The sequence below is a fragment of the Macaca nemestrina genome, chromosome 11 (genome assembly GCF_043159975.1).
Source record: "Macaca nemestrina isolate mMacNem1 chromosome 11, mMacNem.hap1, whole genome shotgun sequence".
Classification (NCBI taxonomy): domain Eukaryota; kingdom Metazoa; phylum Chordata; class Mammalia; order Primates; family Cercopithecidae; genus Macaca; species Macaca nemestrina.
In genome coordinates, this window is record NC_092135.1 from 123,398,075 (window position 1) to 123,420,657 (window position 22,583).

At 38.9% G+C, this 22,583-nt stretch overlaps 1 long non-coding RNA gene across 6 annotated transcripts in view; it reads left to right on the plus strand.

The window, feature by feature from the left end:
• LOC105481326 (uncharacterized) overlaps window positions 1-22,583 on the plus strand; it is a 430,141-nt gene that overhangs the window by 307,398 nt on the left and 100,160 nt on the right. The window lies entirely within an intron of this gene.

Here is a 22,583-nt window from a genome sequence, read left to right on the forward strand (position 1 = left end):
AATACAATTTTATAACATAGGAAGGGTCAAGGTCCAGAATCAGGCCAGCAGAAGACACCAACATTTAAGCAAGGGCATGTATCAGAGCCAGGAGCTTAAGGGCAGTGTAACATTAGACCAAGACGAAAGGAGACAAATAAGGGAATCCAAGGAAATTTTGTCTATTCCTTCATTAACCCCACCTCTCCACATTTACTAGTTTCCTCTAATATAACTAACACTCTGAGAGTTTGCACTTAGGGTTCCTTAGTCTCTGATTTTATACTTAGCATAAAGTATGCTATGCATCAAAGCACATTTAATTTAATGTAATTTAGTGAATAAATGAATAAAGAAGTAATAAAAGTGGACCCAATGAGCAAAAGAGTGTAAACATTTTGGAAAGATATATTTTGCCAAATTCCCTTTTTACATGTTTTTAATCTATTTGTTTTCTCATCAGCAGAGTATACAAGGATTCCCTGAATAGTGCTTCCATAACACTGAGGATTAGTTTTAAATCTTGGACAATCTGATAAATTAAAAAAATTAGTTATTCCTTTAATGTTCATTTCCTTGAAACCTGCGAGGCAAAATAAATTTACCTTTGACAATTTTTCTTCTTTTATGATTTGTCTCTGCACAACCCACCTTTTTTGTGAATGTCTGTCTTGGGTTCACCTGAAGCTGTTATGAAAATAAGCAGTTAATTTGGTTGCTAATCCTGAGAAACACCGGTAGGAGAATGGGGAAATGAAACAGGGACAGAAGAAATCCCCTAAGTGTGCGTTTTGAGCAGATTGTCAACACAGACAGGTGAACTTTAATCCCATTACAGAACTGAGAAATTCAGAGTTATCCCATCCGCAGGACTAGAGAGCTGGGCTCATTACTTACTCTTGTTATTCCTTGGCTGGGGGTTGCAAGAAGAGGTGACTTTTACCAGATGAAACAGAGAAAGCCCTTGGGCAAAGACATGCAGGTGCTGGCCTTTGGAATTGTTAAAATTTCACTGAAATGGTTTTGGTTGAGAGGACAAGGTAAAATACTGAGGTGTCTATTACAAGACAATTTAGTTTTTCTCTCATCAATGAGTGAAATCATTTTAACTTCAAGTTTATTTACTTTCCTTATTTTTCCTACCAATGAACTTTTTAGTTTGTACCTGATTGTTCCTTTTTATAAAACTATCTATCTATCTATCTATCTATCTATCTATCTATCCATCTATCTATAGATAGTTAGATAGATAGATAGATACATCTATATCTATGTATCTAACAGCTCCTTCCATTTTGGAACTTGAGGCATGAAGAAAAATGTAGGCAATGATGGAAAACAATTGGAAAAAAAGTTATTATGGAAGAAAGCATTCTATCATTTATATAAACATTTTAAAAATATATAGGTTAAAAATTATCTCAAAACAATATAGAAGAAATCTATTATTATAAAATATAAATATATATATAACTATATTACTATAAAATGTTTTGTCTTAGTTGTCTATTTTGAAAATAAAAGATAACCATACTTCTACCGTATCAATTGTAGGTAAAACTAAATATTTAAAAAACTAACTTAAGACATAAATATTCAACAGGTCTTTTCAAGAAGGAAGTTATTAAAAGAAAATGTAATGAACAAAATATGAGAAAAAATGAATGCATTATTTTAAAATGTTACATTAAAATTTATAAAGAAATTAACAGGCCAGGCCTGGTGGCTCATGCCTGTAATCCTAGCATTTGGGAGGCCGAGGCAGGAGGATCACTTGAGCTCAGGAGTTCAAAATCAGCCTAGGCAACATAGTGAGACCTCATCTAGATAGATAGATAGATAGATAGATCGATCGATCGATCGATCAATCGATCTTCCTTTATGACATCAGTAAAGCTTTTCTTCTGTAGTGTCTTTCTAGGCTTTTTCATATCATATTTTCATAAATGGAATCTTTTGGGGCTTAAGGAGAGAGGTAAAATGTTCTGTGAGATGCCTTGGGAAAAGACAGGGTGAAGGAGGGCCTGGTGTTTCTCTTGGATAATGATCCATGGTGTTCTGAAGAGGAGTGGTGAAAACAGAAATGGAAGCAGCTGTTGCCTTGGGTAATTCTGAGACAACGACCCGCAGCTGGGTATGTTTTTGTTCTAGTGACAGCATGCAATGGAGAGAGAGTGGGGAGGGTCTGTGCAACCCCAACCCTGGCTGATCTCTCTGCAACGCGGGCTCCTGGGAGTTAACATGGAGAAGGTCTGTTGCCCTGAGGGACAGAGTTGTAGACAGGAAATAAGTCATGATGTGGAGTGATGCCTTCAAGCGGCTACAAGAGGGGTGGCAGTAGTCTCGGATGCAGAAGTTAAGAGAAAGCACTAAATCAACAAGGTTCGAAGGTTAAGAGCAGTTATTATTAGCTGGGGAGGTTCTGTACTATAACATGAACAATTATTTTTTACTGAGTGTTGGAAGAACAGTATTTACCATGTCCTTAAAGGGTGCTTATTCCAAAACAGCTTATGAACCTTTAATCTAAGGGCAGCTCTCTGAGTAGATATAATAAGATAATGGCCTTCATGCTGTCATTTGAGGGGTATTTTAATTTTTAATTTTTTTATTTTTTAGAGATTGGAGTCTCACTGTGTTGCCCGGGCTGGCCTCCAACTCCTGGGTTCAAGCAATCCTCCCACCTGAGCCTCCCAAGTGGCTGAGATTACAGGCATGTGTCATGCACCTGGCTTGAGGAGTATTTTAAAATTTTCTGCCAGTGCCAATAGAAGTTGTCTACTTTCCTCTTCCCTGCTCAGAAATTTCCTGTCATTCTACTTATAGAAAAGAAGCAGGAGAAGAACAATCACAATCAAGTTAGCAGCATCACAATCAAATAAAAATTAAAGCCAGTTAATAAAAATTAATGTAAGCTGATGAATGACTATCTTCCAAAGAGAAGGAAATTCAGGGGGATGCAGTACAATGCAGCAAATATATCTTGAATGCCTGTTGGATATTAAGCACTCATCTAGGAATGGTCTGATTTTTTTTTTTACTCTCTTTGAAAAAAGAAATAAGCATTTTTCCTTTCATCATGGGTCATCACAGGTAATGCAAAACCAATTTCTCTGTGCAATATCCCTCAGCAACTCCCTAGCAACATTCAAATGAGCAAGCTTTTACCAATGGGTTTCACAGGACAACAGAAAAAGTAGTTTTTTTTTTGCCACTAAATATTTAATTTTAAATGTTTTACAAGAGAAATAATGTTTCATATGAAGGTTTAAATGGTTCATTATCAAGTGCTCCTTTCCATATTAACATCTAGCATAATATTGTGAACAATAAAAATCTGTTGAATTGAATCTTATTAAATATAGTAAGTCTGGGAACATCTGGAAGAAACATTAATCTTTTTCTCTTGAGGTTCATGATGTCATTTTCTCTCCTTTTCCTCATAGATGACACTTACCTAATTTCTAATTGTTCCATCTAATTAATTGGAGATTTGAGTGCCTGAATAGATTCTTGCCCTCTACCTAGAAAAATTTAATATTCATGTTTATAAATCATCTACTACAATAGCTTGGAACTCCATTTACATGGTTTTCTCTCTGTGCTTCAGCTTCAGGCTTTAAAAATTAACTAACAAACTAACTAATTAACTAATCTAACAAAATAAAAACATCCTGAAACTTTTCCTCATTTTCTATGTCACTCATATTAACTCTTCACATTTTAGACTCTGACGATGGCCTCCCTTCTAAAATTACTAATGCCCATGTTATGGATTGGATGTCTATATCCCTCCGCAAATTCATGTTAAGATCCTAACCCTCAATGTGATGGTGTTAAGAGATAAGGCCTCCTAACTAAGGTGGAGGCCTCATGGATGAGATTTGTGCCCTTATAGAAAAGAGACCTCAGAGAGCTCTTTCGTTCTCTTTCTACCATGCAAAGATACGAGAAGTTGGCAGTGCAGAAGAAGGCCCACACCAGAACCTGACCATACCGGCACCCTGATCTTGGACTTCTAGGTGACAGAGCCATGAGTAATATATTTCTGTTGTTTATAAGGCCTCTAGTCTAGCACCCTGCACTGACTAAGACAACTCCTCTTCTGTCTTTTAATCCAGTGGTGTGACAGTAGACTGGCTCTTTAAAAAGAATGAGGCCCCAGTTTGTGGTGCTTGCTGATTTCCAAGGCATAAATATTCCCAACAACACTTTTTTCCAAGCTACCAACATGAGGTCATTTAAACAGTTGAAAAGAGAGGTGCACAATCAACTCTTGCTAGTTTCCTAGGCTACAGCCTTCCTCTCTACTCCTCTCTCCATTTTCTCTGTCTGAAAGTGCCTGTTTATGGCTTCCCTCTTCTATCTTCCTGTCTGGAACTCTGGTGTGAGGATATGACTTTACTCCCGTAGAATCTCTATCACCAACCTTCGATCCTTTCCATCTAATAACACCTCATTCTGGTATCAATACAACAATCTACCCTTTCACTCAAATTGGATTTCTGGGAGCGCTGTGGACCAGGACTCAGCTGGGAAGATTGGAAATTGATAGCTTCTGCTTGCCATTGGGCCCTCAATGCTACTGATCCAAGCAGGGTTTACTCTATTGATTCTTCATTTATTGAGCACTGAAAACCTCAATTCCTCTCCTCAGACCACTATCCTGTCCCTCTACCACCACGCATGCTGAAAACCTTGGCATTAGTACTGGCAAGAAAATGGAGATCTTTGGGAAGTAAATCAACCAATCTCATGACCTGACCTCCCTCAAATTTCTTCTTCACATACCTTTGTCTACTCGTAACCTCCAATTGCGGAAGGTATTTTTCATCCTGAATGAAGCCAATTCCTTCACCCCTGCTCATCTCCCCAGCACACACATCTCTCTGGGAACCTCCTTCATCAGTGGACTCCTCTCCATAGCCATAACTGTTCCCTCCGGATTAAATCTCTTCCTTCAGTCCTTAAATATTCTCTGGCCACTCTAGCTTCAAAAAATTGCAACCTCTTTTAAGGTGACATCTTCCTTTGCTATTGTCACATCTTTCTTTCATTTAAGATCCCAGGTAGAGTCACCTACTCATGGCAGAGCCTTTTCCTTTCTGGTTTATTTGACTTTCTTCTATTCTTAATTTTTCATTTGCTCCTCACATTTACTCATAACCCTTCATACACGCACACTCACACACACCCCTCACTCATACCCATTGACCTACCACCCACACTCACATTAATTACACTCGCTTAACCACCAACAATGTCCCATGTTCAACATTCATAGTGCTTATCTAATCTGTATCTCTCTGTCAAATATAATCATTTATTCCTGGCTTCATGAAGTGCCCAACTTCTACGATGTCTATGAAATGTTACATCTTTTTACCTCCTTTCCCCCTTCTGTGGTCCTTTTCCTCTATATATTTATCTAGTTTGAAATAAGTGATCACATTGGCAAATGCCTGTGGCTTTATTATAATACTTTTCTGAGCAGCGTGATTCATTTATATGGTTTTAACTAGCTGTTTTTAATCAGAGTGAACCCCAAATATACATTTCCACCCCTTATCTTTTCTGCTTTCTACCTAAATTCTACATGAGAATCTCTACCGTAAAGGAAAAACACAACACTGAACTCATCTTTGGTCTTCCTAGACTTTCTTGCCTTTCTGTATTTGCTGCCTCACTGGAGGGAACTACTGTTCGACCAGGGAAAGAGATTTGAAGTTGCCTTTGAGTCCTTTCTCTCCCCTTAATATTCCCATGCCCAGTCAATCACCAACCTTTAGATATTTGTGGAGTCTAAACACTTTCCCCCCCTTATTTAGACCTGCATCATTTTAACCAGAATTATTGCAAAGATTCCTCACTCTTTCTGTTTCCCCCTCAAATCCTGCCTCCACACTGTCTCCAGGGTGTTCTAGCTGACTCTGCATGGCCTACATGGTGAAGCTCAAGCTTTGATCAGATCAAGAGGGCTCCCCCTGGGAGCAGTGGCTCACACCTGTAATCCCAGCACTTTGGGATGCCAAGGTGGGCAGATCACCTGAAGTCAGGGGTTCGAGACTAGCCTGGCCAACATGGTGAAATCCTATCTGTACTAAAAATAGAAAATTTAGTGGGGCATGGTGGCTGGCATCTGTAACCCACTACTTGGGAGGCTGAGGCAGGAAAATTGCTTGAACCTGGAAGGCGAAATTTGCAGTGAGCCAGGACTGCACCACTGCACTCCAACCTGGGCAACAAGAACAACACACTGTCTCAAAAAATAAATAAATAAATAAATATAAAATAAATAAAATAAAAATATAATAAAGAAAGAAAAATAAAAATACAAAAATAGAGGGGCTTCCCCTGACCTGGTTTCATTTCCCCTACCACCCCTTATGTCAAATGCAGTGTGCCAGTGACCCCGAACTTCACACCAGCCCTGGTTCACACCATGCTTATTCTCACCTCTCTATATTTGTGCAAACTGTTCCCTTTGCCTGGACTCTCTTACCCTTTATTCATTTCGTTAGCTTTCCCATACCAAAATTTAAACAAAAGCCTCTCCAGAAAGCTCACCTGGATACTCCCATTCCCTGTGGGTATGCTGGGCCTCCTTTGTCCCGGGAGCATGTGTCTATTACACCACTCATTGGTCAGTTTTAAATTCCTTCATCTATCTGCCTTAAGAATCAAGCTCTTCTACAGCAATCAGGGTGTTGTATTAATAAAGAAGTGTGGGCCAGGCATAGTGGCTTAAGCCTGTAATCCCAGCACTATGGGAGGCTGAGGCAGGTGGATCACCTGAGGTCAGGAGTTTGAGACCAGCCTGGCCAACATGACGAAACCCCATCTCTACTAAAAATACAAAAAAATTAGCTGGGTGTGGTGGAGCACACCTGTAATCCCAGCTACTCCGGAGGCTGAGGCAGGAGAATCACTTGAACCTGGGAGGCGGAAGTTACAGTGAGCCAAGATCATGCCGTTACACTCCAGCCTGGGCTACAAGAGTGAAACTCCATCTCAGAAAAAATAAAATAATGAAGTGTGTCTAACACAGATCTTGACACAGAGTTGGCCCTCACTAAACGTTGGTTGTACTTGACATCAGACAATTGAAATGTGATAAATGTCACTAAACTTTCTCCAGGATCAGCACAGAATGTTTGAGGAATGTTGCACAATTAACAATGGTTAGATGAGTAAAAGCATCATTCCTGTGGCTTCTAATATATCAAAGAGGAAGGAATGAAGGAGGGAATGAAGGAAGGAAGGAAGGAAGGAAGGAAGGAAGGAAGGAAGGAAGGAAGGAAGGAAGGATGGATGGAAGGAAGAGCAGTAAGCAATGAGCTTTCTAATCGATTTTCTCTTTAAACTAGAAATAAGTGTAGAGTGAGGGTCAAGATCACGGTGAATGTGAAGGAGAAGAGAGGAAGATGCTGAGGACTAATTCTGACACCATTTTTCCCAAGGCTGTTCTTATACTTGACCCGGTAGGTGCCAAATGCTCTAAGCAATGATGTGCTGCCAATAATCACAGTGAGGCCTAGACCAGGAAATGATGCTGTTTCTTCCATCAGCCAGCAGAGGGGACAATAGAGCAAAGGCATTGATAACCTTACACAAATTTAGGAAATGTTGCTTCCTTTCCCACCACCTTGTTTCTCCAAGCTGAGGCTACCTCTGGGGGAATTTCTATTATTGATTGTGTGCTGTTTACTACCTTACCATCATTTATCCATGGCAGCCCATGGCAATATTGCTGCTCTGTGTCAAAACGGAAAGAAAAATGGATGGATTTTAACTGATAAGGCTAAGAACTCACTGGTTAATCATACATTAAGCTCAGTATAAAGTCAACAATGAGTGGAATGTATAAAAGTTTATTTTGAAAACATTTTTTTGCCTGATTTTCAAGGGCAATGGAAATATGCAGATATCGCAAGCTCTTGCAGTGCCCCCACCCATCAACTCTGCCTTTGCTGGTGCATGAGTCAACCAGCTTCTTAAATCACTGCATGCTTTTAGTGTCATTTCCAGTCGGCAGCACTGCAAACAACTGAGTTGTCAGAGGAGACAGATCCATGCGTAATATCACTTGCAAATGATTTATTTCTTAAAGTACATAAAAATGCATTTTGAGTTCCTATGGTTATTATTCCCATAGTAAACAATGGAGTAAAGAGAACTCTTAATTTGTTCAGTGTGATGGGTGTCAAGGGGAAGGCAGGTTATGTTTAACATCTTTTGCATTATCAGTTGACTAATAGGGTCTCTGGGGAAAAAAAAAAAGCCACTTGAATTAAGTGCCTGGAAATAACCTTAGTGTGAAAATATGGTGCCGAGGATGAGAAGCCAAAATCCAGATGAAACTAATCTCTCTCCATTTCCCATGTTTCCCCTAAATGCTCTTTTGTTTTGTTTCACTTTGTTAAAGTGGCCTTACCCCAGGCAGCTTAACCAGAGCTGGATAACTGTCTTTTAAGGCAGTTCATACAGCAAAAGGGAGAGGGTCATTCAAGAAGAATGAACAAAGGATCTCCTACTAATGATTTCCAATTAGGCCCTGTTGGCATTTTGGCTAAGACCATTCTTAACTGAGAGAAGCTGTGTCTTACATTCCAGGGCAGTTAGCACGCTAGCTTCCCTCCCTAAGATACCAGGAGCATGCAACAGTTATCATGAAAATCAACTGCGTGATTTTCATAGATGGCCTCCATCTAAGTAATGCCAGTTGGAAACGTCTCATACTGTGTAGTTTCACCATGGAAGTTGGTTATCTCAGTATGTTTCATTTAATACCATCGACAAACATGGGGATAATAGACTTACAGAGATGTAAGGACTTGAAATAACATATGCAAAGAGATGAGACACCACACAGTAGGGATTTTATAAATAGTACTTAATATTATTGCGAGGAAATGTGCAAGATATAACAGTGAATGAGAATGGACTCCTTACTCCTATAGAACTATTTAGTGGAGAAAACATACGTGCAAACACGCCCCAAATAATAAAACAAGTCAGCACAGTTGTTAGGCATATTAGGGTCTGAACAGAGCTGAGTACAAATTGCTTTTGGGCTGCCTAGCTTCTGATCTTAAATGAGTGCCCGTTCTCTGGTGGAGTAAAGGTATGGTTTTAATCCTCTCTGTGAACCAGGTGTGTGGTTTCCACCTAGATTTTGAGGTGGGAGGAGAAAACGTATAGATGAGTCTATTTTATTTTATTTTATATATATTTGAGACAGGGTCTCCCTCTGTCACCCAGGCTGTAGTACAGTGATGCGATCTTGGCTCACTGCAGCCTTCACCTCCTGGGCTTAGACGATCCTCCCCCTTCAGCTCCTGGAGTAGCTCGGACTGCAGGCAAATGCCACCACACATGGCTAATTTTTGTATTTTTTCTACAGACAGGGTTTTGCCATGTTGCCTAGACTAGGCTGGAGTTCAAGTGATCTGCCTGCCTTGGCCTCCCAAAGTGCTGAAATTAGAGGTGTGAGCCAGCATGCCCGCCTCATGAGTCTATTTTAAATTCCAACCTGGGATATGGCCCATAGGTAAGTGTAGCCAGGAGAGAAACTTCAAAACTTCAAAACAGTTTCAGGAAATTGATGTTAAATTAAATTGATGTTTTGATCTCCATTACAAGGATTTTTTTTTAACTTCAATTGAAACAGACTTTGACTTGTGGCACTTCAAATCCTTATGGATATTCCCCTTCAATTTCTAGCTAGTCCCAGATGTTGTATGTGCTAGTGTTTATAACAGAATTTAATTCCCAGACTCATGTGTTCCCTTTGATTATCTAATAGCCATTTCACACCCTTTCTGGTTTTTTTTCTGCATGGATTTATGTATGATTGTGACTCCTATTTCTATTGCTATTTGTAATGTATTTTAGTTTTTGAAAATTCCTATATATAAATCCATTCATTCAGTGCTTCACATATTTACATTTGGCTGAATGTATGTCACCAGAAGCTAGGATATTTACTTACAGCTTGGAAGAACTGGAATGTCTGGTAATAAGGTCATGTGGATAAAAGTTATATATTTAACACAAAAAGAAGAAAGTGCATGTTGGTGAAATTTTTAATTGAGTATAAATATGTCTTTTTCTAGGGTCAATTGAGTTTCTAAGCATTTTTAAAACTGAGATTACTTTTTAATTACTTTCAAATTAAGGAACATTCAATACTACAGCACCTTTTGTGAAGTAAATTAAAACCATTTTCTGAGATACATAGTCTGGATTTCCTCCTACTCTTGTTGCTAGGAGGAAGAAAAAGAGAACAAGAAAGATAGTAAATAATTCAACCTCAAATTCCACCCTTCTGCCTTATCTTAGGCTAAATTCGTGTATTTCAAATGCTGTAAACAATTAAATGAAAAAATAAAGAATGGGATTTCAGGGAACTCCAACTTAATGATGCAGCAGTCAGTCAGCTGTTACCAACAGTTTCTTTCCAGAATGAAGTACTGATTTGACAGTGGTTGGTTACCCCACAGAGACTGTCTTGGTATCAAGAAATCCAAATAAGCTGATCACAGTGAAATCTGATCTCTCAGGGACCACTTCTGTCTGCAAATGAAGGGGAGCCATTTGGCCATCTGTTAGGATCTGGGGCTCTGGACTCTGACAGCACTGGGTTCAAATCCCTATTACCAATGAGTAATTGTCTGCAAGCAGACTTCTTAACCTTCTTCACCATGTGTTTTGCTGTCTAAGAATCTGAGCTCAGTGCATCCCTCAGATTCTTCTCAACAGAGAGTTGTGGGCAAAAACCTGGAGACCCAACTTTAAAGTTGAATACTTACTACAACAGTGAGGTATCCCTTATTTGTGACTTGTGGAACTTTTCCTCAACCCCACCTTCTGTTCCTGTGAAAACAACCACAACCATAGCAACAATAGCACTGATATGGACAGGAGACAGGGAAATACTGGGGAGGAAAGGGCAGTTCCTTGGCAAAGGCCCCACTCTTAAGCCTGGAAGCCCACAGCCTGGAAACCCACAGCCCTCAGCGAGAAAAGACATTCCTCTTTTTGTACCCAAAAAGTTGCCTTTTGGTCCACTACACCCCCCTATCCTGTACCCATAAAAACCCTGAACCCCCAGCTCCAAAAGAAGATGAGCAAGCAGTTGAACAACAGCAGAATGGCAGAGCAGAAAAGAAGAGAAGAAGCATCTGAACTTAAAGAGGAGCACAGCTGGGGACAATCAGAGAGGAGATCAGCTGCTAGACCACCAAACTCCAGGTGAAGATCATTTTCCCACTCCGCCCCCCTTCCAGCTCCCCATTCATCCTGCTGAGAGCCACCTCCACCACTCAATAAAACCCTGCATTCATTCTTCAATTCCCTGCATGACCTGGTTCTTCCTGATTGCAAGACAAGGAACTGGGTACCAAGGGGGTCCACTGAGCTGTCTAACACTTAAACCACCTGCAGGTAGCAAGGCTAAAAGAACACAGTGTAACATGTGCCCACCTGGGCTTTGGGAGCTGCAGACACCCAACCCAAGATGCTACCGTGGGGCCAGAACCCCCAAAACACTAGCCCTGGCTCCTGCACCTGCCCATCTGTGTGCCCCTACTCTCATACGGGGTTTGAGCATGGCAGCTAAACAAACTAGCTACACCCCTGTCACATGTCCTGTGAGGGGGTCAGGGAACTCTCCTGTTTCAACACTGTGCACCAGACATAGTGTAAGTTCTTCGGATATACCAATTCATTCATTTCTTACTATAACCCCAGGAAGTCAATAACTTTATATTATACCACATTCATTAGAAGTTGTTAAACATATTTCTACATTTTTTTTTTTTCAGAGAGGAATAAAGGGGACTGAATGCTTGATTTTGAAATCTGGTAGCAATAAAAAACTAAATTCTGCAAAAATAATGTTTAGTTGAAAAGAATGAATCGAAAACTCCAAAATGACCAACAAAAGCATAACAATTTCTTTTTTTTTATAATGGGGATAAAAGAGGAAAACAAAAATGGTATAAAAATGGCAGGTATCTCTCACAACCTGGCATATATGGCTGGTGTAGACAACCCTACCTGTTCTACCTCACAGACATGTTGGCTAAAATACAGTAACAACAATAATAAATCCGCATCTATATGTAATATAAACTTAAACTATATGTAATATCATCTTACATATCTCATATCTCAAATCTTATACCATCTTGTATAATTTTTAATCTATAGCTACTCTATTTCTATATCTATATTGCATATTTAGATATTCATTACATTGGTCTTCACACTGGTTGGGTGTTTTAAATGTTTGGTAATAAATTAAAACAAAGGAAAAATATATTGGTAACTTTTGTGAACACTGAATCAAATCGTATATTAAAATTTAAGAAATGAACTGAGAGATCTTGTGGTGACTTGGCAACAGATATTGTTTGGTTCTGTGTGCCCACCCAAATCTAATCTTGAAGTTTCTATAATACCCATATGTTGTGGGAGGGACCTGGTGGGAGATGGTTGAATTGTGGGGGCAGGCCTTTCCCATGATGTTCTTGTGATAACGAATAAGTCTCGTGAGATCTGATGGTTTTAAAAACAGAAGTTTCTGGCTGGATGCGGTGGCTCATGCCTGTAATCGTAGCACTTTGGGAGGCCGAGGTGTGTGGATCACCTGAGGTCAGGAGTTCAAAACCAGCCTGGTCAACATGGTGAAACTCCATCTCTACTGAAAGTATAAAAATTAGCCAGGCGTGGTCGTGGGTGCCTGTAATCCCAGGTACTTGGTATGCTGAGGCAGGAGAATCGCTTGAAACCAGGAGGTGGAGGTTGCAGTGAGCCAAGATCATGCCACTGCACTCCACCTGGGCGACAGAATGAAACACCATCTAAAAAAAAAAAAAAGAAAGAAAGAAAAACAGGAGTTTCCCTGTACAAGCTCTCTCTTTGCCTGCTGCCATCCATGTAAGATGTGACTTACTTCTCTTTGCCTTCTGTGATGATTGTCAGGCCTCCCCAGCCATGTGGAACTGTAAGTTTATTAAACCTTTTTCTTTTGTAAATTGCCCAGTTTGGGGTACGTCTTTATCAGCAGCGTGCAAATGGACTAATACAGCAACCCAATGGGGCTTTAGTCCTGGATATGGCCTGGTAGAGGGGATGTGATTCTAATGCTCTCTAAGAGCAGAAGGCATGTCCAAAGGACAGAGGAAGATGATGAAGCTGAAACTGAGCTTGAAACCTTGAATTTCTGCCCCATGTATTCATATACAGTCCTCTAACCTAAAGCGGCCAAGAGGAAGCTTCCTTCATTTGGGGTCATGAGTGGCCAATCTAATGTGCTGTGTGGGTGTGAATTTATCTATGTGTTGGATCATGAACTGAGAAATATAAGGAAAACCTCTAGGCTCTCAAGCAAATACACAAACAGTGTACGTGGGTACATTTATACTGAAGGTACACAGCATTCTAAGTCTTGGTCTGAGTTACTCCAGAAGCAAACCTTGAGACCAATATTTGAGTGCAGATAGTTTATTTGAAAAGTGATTCAAGAAACATCCATAGGACAGAGGTGAATAGAGATAAGAAACTGTGCAAACCCAACAAAAGCTGTGTTATTATTAAAATAGTCACTACTGTGGGCAACTGGCGTGCAATCTCACTGAGGAACTCATAGAAACGATGTGAAATTTACTTCAGAGTTGTGTCAACTGAAGGGCAAGGAAACAGAGATTTTGTATACCAGCTCCTTGTCTTGCATTGGTTAAAGTTTGCTTCTCAGTGCGTCACCTCTTTGGCAACTTCTGAATTTCCCTGTACACTAAGTGATGCACTCTCTTGGTCAGAAAAAAATGTTCTCAGGCAGAGAGTTCATGATGTTTGCACTAAACAGTCTTCAGGCTAGCAGATGTGAATGCCTGAGGGTATGGAGAGGTCATTGACACTTCTACAATAACAGTGCTCCAAAATCAAGTGAGGAAAAGTTGTGCTTGTCAGTCTCAAAGATTATATTGATTTTTCAATTACTTGAACATTATACCTGTTAATCTAGTTGTGCTCATCAATTGCCAAAAGCAATGATGAAAAAAGATGAAGAATTATGAAAAGCAATGATGAAAACAGAAAAAGAAAATCACAATGCACCCACTAATGGCTAATCTAGAATCCTTTCAACAGTGTATTCACACCACTCATAGGAATAAAGAAACATGTGTAATTCCAAATGGATTGGCAAAATGCATTTCTGTCAGTTTTCAGGAATTTGTAGAGTCATGTACATGAGTAGGCATTTTAAATTTTTTGTTTATTTGTTTTGAAATGCTTTCTCAACAAAAAGCCATGGTAGACTACTAAGTCTGTGCACTATCCTCAGTCATCTGCCCGGGACTGACAGCATCACTCAGCCCTCATGCATTTCTACTGTCTGCCTTTGTATGGTTTCAGAGTCCAAGAGCCCCATGTCTGACAGCGATTTGGAAGCAGAGGTATCATAAAACCAACTGAAACAATCTCATGCTTAATCATGGTCCATTGACTAATTGTGGTGACAACTGGAACACAGCTTCTGGGCCAGACATCACAAAGATGTGAAGTCATCAAAAGAGCCACCTATGATCCTGAAAATCTCTTAAGTGATATGCCTAAGGCCCTTCTCCTAACCTAGAACTGAGAGTGATGAAGTTTGACTTGTAGTTGCTATGATTTACTGCTGGGAAAACCATCATTCATTTTTCTTTTCTTTTTCTACTGGGGAGAAAGTTAAAACTGTGAATTTAACATGCTTATAGCCACATAGGTTGAATTATCCTCTAATGGTCATTTATAAAACATAATTTTACTTTTCTCTGCAAAGATTTTTTAACACTTAATACAAGAAAACATTTTAAATATTATTTTGTTGTCTGTATTAAATCCATTTCTCTTTGAACATGGAGAAAGAATGATCAGTGTCTGACAATTTTTGCTGAAATATTTGTCAAGGGAGAGGGATGCAGGAGTCGGTAAGTGAAAGCATCTAACAGCATAATTTGTATTGGCTTTCACTTGCTCACAGGAAACAGCAATGCACCATTCTTTCCTTGCATATCAGGACTTTCACAATCTGGACCCAAATTCTCTCAACTTCTTGGCTCGCACCACTCCCTGCTACTCCTTCTATTATATTCCTAATTGGATGAACTAATTTCCTTGCAGTTTTATGAGTTTCAAACCTTCCTACATGTGCCCAGGTGAATCCCTCTGTCTGAAGTTCCCTTGTTGTCAGTCTCCATTGAATACTATATTCTTCCCCACAGGGAAGCTGAAACGTCACTTCCTCTACCGAGTCTGGTATCTTTCATCCTTCATCATCACTTCCTTTCCTGAACTCCGTAAAGACTCACGATCTCCCTAATATGTTTTTCAAGCAATTTGTCAACCTGATGGCCTGTTTTACTTAATGATGATCTCTTTGAAGGATAAGGTGATAGTATGTATCTTGCTACTTCCTGTTAACATATGCAGGGTCTGACATACAAGTCAATTCTTAGTAGGTGCTCAAGTGTGTGTAGATGATGGAAGGAACTAAAAGGATGGAGAAAAAGCTTTTACCAGACCCACATCAGGCAGCAACAGACATAAGAGGAATAGGACCAAGTGTCTATTAAATTTTTAACATGTGGCTGACATTGCATTAAGTGCTTCACATATGAAGCACGAAATTCCTTGAAATATTAATCCAGGCCGGGCGCGGTGGCTCAAGCCTGTAATCCCAGCACTTTGGGAGGCCGAGACGGGCGGATCACGAGGTCAGGAGATTGAGACCATCCTGGCTAACACGGTGAAACCCCGTCTCTACTAAAAAATACAAAAAACTAGCCGGGCGCGGTGGCGGGCGCCTGTAGTCCCAGCTACTCAGGAGGCTGAGGCAGGAGAATGGCGTAAACCCGGGAGGCGGAGCTTGCAGTGAGCTGAGATCCGGCCACTGCACTCCAGCCTGGGCGACAGAGCCAGACTCAGTCTCAAAAAAAAAAAAAAAAAAAAAAAAAAAAAAAAAAAAAAAAAAAAAAAATTAATCCAGGCACTTCCCTTTTCAGCATTTCTTGTATTTGACTCTTCCCCTAGTTGCATGAGTGGCATCTCCTTTGCCTTGAGGAGACTTACAATCATTACAAAATGGAAGAATGAAGGAAGAAACTATATCTGGTTATTAAAACACCCAAAATAGGCTTTTTTGTTGTTGTTGGTGGTGGTGCTATTATTATTTAGTTTTATTTTTTTGTTATACTTTAAGTTCTGGCGTACATGTGCAGAACGTACAGTTTTGTTACATAGGTATACATGTGCCTTGGTAGCTTGCTATGCCCATCAACCCGTCACCTACAGTAGGTATTTCTCCTGATGTTATCCCTCCCCTAGCCCCCCACCCCCCAACAGGCCCCTGTGTGTGATGCTCCCCTCCCTGTGTCCATGTGTTCTCATTGTTCGACTCCCACTTATGAGTGAGAACATGCAGTGTTTGGTTTTCTGTTCTTGTGATAGTTTGCTGAGAATGATGGTTTCCAGCTTCATCTATGTCCCTGCAAAGGACATGAACTCATCCCTTTTTTATGACTGCATAGTATTCCACGGTATATATGTGCCACATTTTCTTTACCCAGTCTATTTTTTATTGACATTTGGGTTGGTTCCAAGTCTTTGCTATTGTGAATAGTGCTGCAATAAACATACATGTGCATATGTCTTCATAGTAGAACGATTTATAATCTTTCAAGTCTCATAACACGAATAATACCCTGAAAGCCAAAGTTTTCCACTTGAAATAAAATTAAAATTTTGAAGGGGAGGAAAAAGCAGTTGGGATAGCTCCAAAGGAAGCAAAGCATTGAGTTTATGCCACAATAGAGTAGGAAGAGAGTAAAAGAAGGCCCAGCCTAGCTCTCTGTCAAAATAACAAGATGGAAATCTACTAGGCAGGAGATGATGGGGAAATCTGGAAGGGGTTTGACCTTAAGTGGAAGTCCTTGAGGGGACCCACAGAAGAAAGTTCAGGACAGCACTGACATCCTGGTGAACTCCATGATGCCCCAGCAGGACCACATCTGTTCTGTAGTCCAAGCATCCCACTAGGGCTTGGGTGAGCTCTTCACTTTGCCTATGCTCGTGTTCAACACCTTTTTGTGATCTGACGAAGACCTTCCATCAGCAGCTTTCTCTATATCTACTCTAGATCCTCCATAGGTGATTCCTGGTTATTGGGCCTTTCTAAATTTCCCATCCAAACTTTCAGTAAGGGCAGGCCCACTTTAAAGTCTTGGATATGGCCCCAAAACTGACAGTGGAGTTTTTAAAGCCCAGAAAGGCAGTGGCAGTATGGTCAGGAAAGTACTGAATATATGTACTTGGATGGAACTGGACAGTGGCAAAACTGACATCCTTTACATATTAAGAATTTTATTTAATGTGCACAAGAATCCTATGATGTAGGAATTACCACCTGGCTTTCACACATAAGTAAACTGAGGCTCAAAGAGTTTGAATAATTTGTCCAGAATCACACCATTTGTAGTGTCAGAATAAGATGACAAACCTAAGCAGAAATATCTATAATGCCGTGTTGCATGTTTTTTAATAGTGTGTGTGTGTTTGCATTTATGATGCTTATGGTTCATGCTATTTATGGGCATACCCGAATAGGTACATGCATGTCTTTTCTACAGTGAACACATACAAAAATAAACTGGGTCCAAAACCGTCTTCATCTCTCCTTCCTTCTTCCTTCTCTCCTGTCTTTATTTCTTCCTTTCTCTTTTCTCTCCCTGTTTTTCAGGGTCACAGTTCACTGTCAAGTCAAGGAGAAGCATGTATTTAGAGCAACACTAATGATTCTGGCCACTAACTGGGAATTTGATCTTCTGGGCTCTTCTCCCAGCTCTCCCACGGTGTGATTTTAAACTAGATTGAGCTCTTGTTTATCCAACTGTAAAATACAGGTAATACAGTCCTACCTCACAAGGACTGAGAAAGAATACTGTTATGTATAGTGCTTTATGGCCTACAGATGGAAGGTATAATCAGTGACAACTTCATTATTTTGAAAGTATTTTCAGATTCATCTTGTCCTCCCCTTTCTCTTGACATCAGTGCTATCCTAGAGGTGATGGTGTAAGAGTATGCCATCCTTGAACATGCATGGAATTTCAGAAATTCTTATGTAAAATGGTAAAAGGTATAGTTTTTCTCCAATACCAGGAAAGTGTATGTTTTGATACAATCTTAATTACCTTTGAGTATGTGAAAAATAATTTTTAGAAATTTTCCATAGCCACAGAAAATACAAATCCCCCACTCTAATCACAACCAAGTTACCAATTTCTCAGAAATTCTAGACTGTGTCATTTAATTTCTCAAAATCAGAATCATATCTTTAGCAAGTTAATGAACCTATTGATTTTAGGTAGACTTGAGCTTTTTTTCTTGATTTAAATAATAAACCGGAAAAAAAATGAATCAAGAGAAAAATCTGGGTACAAAAGTCACATATGATACTTTTCTAGAAGGCGAATGAATGGATGGTGGCTTTGCCAATGTGCTGACTTCTGTCATTTTTATGTTCAGTGACAAGCACCATATGAATGATTCTACTCTGCTGATTCTGGAGAGGACCAAAATGAACAGATTGTCAGAGCGGCAATTCGGCTGGCGTGCCGTTGCAGCTCACCAGAGTGCCAGCAAAGACTATGAAGAGCAGTGCACTTGTTTATTCCTGAAAATGCACTCGCTTGCCAGAAACTTAATTTTAGCAATTTTATAGCCAGCAAATTTAAACATTAATGAGTATAATCATTTTTCATTCTATCTTGGTCAAAGAAGGCCGTATGTTAGAAATATGCATATTTAAAATCTCATTTGGGGGCAGAGATTTAAAAAAACATTATAGGAGAGTTTCTCATTCATAAAATAAAAGCAGAAAGTAGGTATAACTACTAAAGTGTTCTTCAAACTACAGTAGTGCATTGCTTAACAACAGGGATACCTTCTGAGAAATGTGTCATTAGGTGATTCCAGCATCGTGCAAACATCAGAGTGCGTGCCTACACAAACCTGGATGGTGTAGCTGATCACACACTGAGGCTAGATGGTGTAGCCAATTGCTCCGAGGTTACAAACCTGTGCAGCATGTTACTGTATTGAATTCTGTAGGCAAATTTTAACAGAATGTTAAGTATCTGTGGATCTTAACATATTAAAACATAGAAAAGGTACAGTAAAAATACAATATAAAAGACAAAATGTGGGACACCTGTCTAGGGAACTTAGCATGAATGAAGCCTACAGGACTGGAAGTTGCTCTGGGTGAGTCAGTGAGTGAGTGGTGAGTGAATATGAAGGCCTAGGTTATTATTATACATGACTGTAGTCTTTATAAACACTGTACACTTAGGCTACACTACATTTATTACATGTATTTTTTCAATAATAAATTGACTTTAGCTTACTGTAAACTTTTACTTTATAAACTTTATTTTTAAACTTTGACTCTTTTGTAACGTCATTTAGCTTAACACAAAAACATGGTACACCCTACAAAACTGTTTTTTCTTTATATCCTGATTTTATAAGCTCTTTTCTATTTAAATTTTCTTCTTTACTTTTCAAACATTTTTGTTAAAAACTGAGACACAAACACACACATTATCCTAGGCTTACATGGGGTCAGGGTGATTAATATCACTGTCTTCCACCCCTACGTCTTGTCCAGGTCTTCAGGGGCAATGTCAGGAGCTGTCATCTCCTGTGATAATGCCTTCTTTTGGATATATCCTAACGGACCCACCTAAGGCTGTTTTACTTATAGTCAACTTTTTTCTTATATAAGTAATGGGAGTATACTCTAAAATAATGATAAAAAGTATAGTATAGTAAATACATACGCCAGTAACATAGTTGTTTGTTATCATTATCAATTATCATGTATTATACATATTAGTATGTGCTATAGTTTTTTTATGACTGGAAGTGTAATAGTTTTGTTTATACAAGCATCATCCTAAACGCATATGTAATGCATTGTGTGGTGTGACTTATGATGGCTATGACATCACTGCGTGATATTCAGCTTCATTATAATCTTATGAGGCCATGATGTAATAGGTGGTCTGTCAATAAGCAAAATGTCGTTATACAACACATGAATGTGTTATACAACACATGATTATTGTGTCTAGATTACATAATCATCATCATGCTGGACTCACAGCTCCTGGTGATAAAGGTTTGAAATCTGGTACTTATTATTAGGTCATTCTCCTTTCAGAAACAAATAACAGTTTTTGTGTACCATGAATTCTACACTTTTAGCATTAGTCAAATCCATCTCTTCTTTATGCCCACTACCTTACTAGAAGGCTTCTATTATCATAGCCTCTTATTTGGTCTCCAGATTCTATCCTTCTTCCTTGCTAAATCTTTCTATACTTATTGCCAGACTAATCTTTATTAAAACTTCTCTCATCCATAGCAGTGAAGAGTTTCCAATTTCCTACCAAATAAAGACCAATATCCTAAGTGTGGATATTGAAATCTCTCTTCAATCTAACATCAACTATTATTAAATAACTTCTAATTTTATTATTTTTGTTCATGCACATTACACTGCCATAAAACTAAATTAATGTAATTCTTTCATATAATTCCATGCTTTAGTAGCCTTTTTCTCACATTCAAACTGTTCCCACTCTTGGAATGTTAACTTCTCCAGCTCTGTATGTCTGCATCCTGCATCTGTCTCTAAGAGTCCAAGCCACAGGGCACCTCCATTAAACAATGAATTGTTGATCACCTCCTGTGTTCTAGGTTCTCTTCCAACTGCTCCAACATAGTACTTTAATTATGTCTACAGATTTAAATAATCTCTTTCTTCTTTAATTTCCCATACTATATTCTCAGCATTTTTATATGCCTTGTGATGTAGTCATGGGTACAGGAGCTACATTGAGACAATGCAATGAGACATCCCTGAGACAGTCTGTCAGTTCATAATCTTGATAAGCCTGAGGTCTTCTAGTACATAGTTAGTGCTTTATGAATATTTTTGAATTAAAAAAGAATTAAAGACAGAACAGTCTATAAGGCACGGGAAGCATAGAGCAAATGTCTGAAGCCATGAGTTGTAAAAATTATTATTGGGGTTTTTTTTGGATTTTCTTTTTCTATTTGATCAGCCAACCACAATGTAGAATACTATTGCATGCCTTTTTAAAAACATGTATGGTGACAGTGGAGCAAATGTATTCAGTTTCCCTAAAACTAGAGCTAATTTGACATGGCTGTGTGTGAATACCTATATCTCAATGTACGTTCAAAATGTAAATCAAGTTATTTCAGAAAACTTCTATGCAAATTTGTGCCTGAGTAGGTAAGGGATGAGTAGTTTCTCATTCAGTTTTTATCTATTTAATTTTGTATGTAAAGCATATTTAAATGCATGCATGCATTTCGTTTCAATGAAATGAGTAATTAAGCACTGTTAATTGTACCACACTTATGCTCGGATTTAATAAGGCTTGGTGTCTACTGAAAATGCAAGTGCTGGTGCCCCACCTCTGACACATGAATTCCAACTCTCTGTGAATGAGCCCAGAGAGCTGTATTTTAGAAAACTCTTCAAATGATTCTGATGCATGCTAAAATTTGAAAAGCAGGTTCTAGAAAGTTAAAATTCAGAGAAGCTCACTATATGAGTGAAATCCAACATGTAAATTCAAGGAAAAACCTTAATGTGCTGTAAATCAAGGATTATCAGAGTTTAAGGAAAGGGGAACAAAGTTTTATTTTATACAAGAAGGATTCAGTTATAATGGATACCTTGCTTAGATCTTAGTCTCACAAAGCCAGCTGATGTCCTTCTGCTGGAAAAAAAAAAAATAGAATCTTCATTGGGATATGGACTTTAACAGTGTGTTTGTTATTACCCATCTGAACGAGATTGAAAAACTCTACATTTCTCCTTAGCACTGTACTGCTCCCCCTGCCCATATGTTAACAAAACCAAGCCAAGTTAAAAGCATGGCATTGTAAACCACTCTGTAACTTGTAAAAAGAAAACTTAAAAAGAACTTTTGCTCTGAGGCTATCTTGTGCTCCTAAGTCCTAGAGTAATCCATTTATTGTGAAGTCAGAGTTTTCTTCTCTGCATTCCAATATAAGTGTTCTATTATAAGCCCTCTGTTTAAGACAGTGGATAAGAATCTTGCTGTTGTTAATGTTTTAATTAGAATTTCCATATTTTGGAGGGTAATTAACTATTCAGAGGCATAAGAGTTCTTTATGTGGAAAATTCTCTACATGTAAAACCAGACCTTGCTGAACTTTGGAAATGTTTGAGTATGCAAAACCAAAAACTTTCATAGTACCCTTTCTCAACTTTTTCTCAGGTTCACACTAATATCCTGCTCAGAAGTTTGAATACTTGAAGAAAAAGATGTACCTGACATCAAAGAGTTCAGTACGAAATTCAACCACAAAATAGAACAGGGAAACACAGGGAATGGACCCACAAAATAGAAGAAAGTTAAAAAAAAAAAAAAAAAAAAGGCAGGAAAACCGAAACAACAAAAACAATGACAAGTGTTTCCAATATACATTAT